Genomic DNA, 1,820 nt, shown 5'->3' with positions numbered 1-1,820 from the left:
GGCATTAAAGCTCTACATTTTTATACAAATACCAAATCACGAGCTGAAACGCTAGTGCTATAATTAAATTTATAGCCAAAATAAATTAATAGGTATTTTACTTTATACATTAGAGTAGTCTACAACATTCAATAAACTATGTATATATGTGGTAGAGTAATCAAAGTGATAATTTGAACAATTTCAAAAAATATGTGATTTTAAAATTATTGCTTTATCATTATTTTAATGATACAATCCTTGTTCAACTAGATTAACTCATTGATAAATGGATAGCTTGACATTATTATACCCAATAAATATACAGGATGAGTATGAAGTAACAGTATTTAAGAAATACAAATGCAGTAGGCTAGTATGAATAAACCTGATATCTCATTTTTTTCAAAATTAGATTACTTTATTCGTATTCCTCAAATCAAGATTTACAAAATGGTAAATTCAGATATGTAATATGAGCTCTAGTAGTGGAGTTGAGAATGAATGATGATTGGGCAGACTTCAAATCATGTAAAAGTATTCAAGATATTTCAAGCACAAAACAGGCATCAAGGTCTATTCTATTATATTCCAAGGCTTATTTATTATATTCCTAATAAATCACATTTCAGATTCTTTGAATAGTCTGAATCAGTTAGCCTAATAGAAGAAATATTACTTCCTAACCCAGACTTTTTTGTACTAATTCTTTACAAAACAAGTAGGCTACCAAAATATTTAGGCCATTTTAGTAACTTAGCATAATATTCTTTTATTAACAGTACTGCTACTGGTATACAAAGTATAGAACTAGAATGAAAATCTCAAATAATCAGACATTGAATGTATGAAAATAAATTTGTATCAACCTGTGTTAGTAAACTTACCTAGGCTACCAGGCTACCAGGCCTAGGTAAGAACTAACCTGGGCCTTATTACAATCAAATTATTTGAACAAAACCTGCAAAAATTAAATATGAGTGGCTGCAAAGTTTCAAACTATCATAAATGAATAACAAGTGAGCAATTAAAATTAGTCTCAAGTATTATTAAACGAATTGCTGAATGTATTTGTTTTGTAGTTACATGTGATACGAAATGTTGACACTTGACAGTTCTATTTGATCTCTACAATTTATAGCTGAACAAAACTTTGTCATTGCTGGTAATCTAACCAGCTATGTTCCCATCGTTTCTATGTAACCAGAATTTATGGAAATTTCAAATAATTCAATATTAATCATTGATTAATTCACCATCCACAAACAAATCACCACTTATGGGCTTGTAATAATCTTCCAGGTTGGCCCCTCAATGGCCGATTTCCACATGTTTAATTCCAAGTAAGACACTAGCGCTGCATGTGAGTCTATGCATCTTTAAGGTCTTTGTGCTTCGCTAAGCTAGCCTTCATGCTAAGCATCGCCTAACCAATGCTTTTTACATGACACCAATACTAAACACGTCCTTGGGAAGTTCCAATCCTGGTCTTCTGATTGGCTCGTGACAGTGAATGAGATCAATTGATCCGGATCATTAAAGTGATCCGAACCTATCATCAATACTATAGTGAGGTCCACGTTATAATGGCAGTGAATAAAGATAGAAGAATAGCGATGCCGATTCTCTGCATTAATTAATTATATTTCTACACTGTCAAAAACATAATTGGCATCGTTGAAGACCTAGAAAAGAATAGTACCACCGGCTTTGTCGAATGATAGACTAGGATAGCAAAACCAAATTTGATCAAATAGGTCTACTGTTATTATAACGTGAACCTCACTATATTACAATGCCGCGCTTCCTAACAAGATGGCGGATTTTAGCGTCAGGGTACT

Source organism: Nilaparvata lugens, chromosome 1 (genome assembly GCF_014356525.2).
Source record: "Nilaparvata lugens isolate BPH chromosome 1, ASM1435652v1, whole genome shotgun sequence".
NCBI classification, from domain to species: Eukaryota; Metazoa; Arthropoda; class Insecta; order Hemiptera; family Delphacidae; genus Nilaparvata; species Nilaparvata lugens.
Note: the sequence above shows the minus strand (reverse complement) of the source record.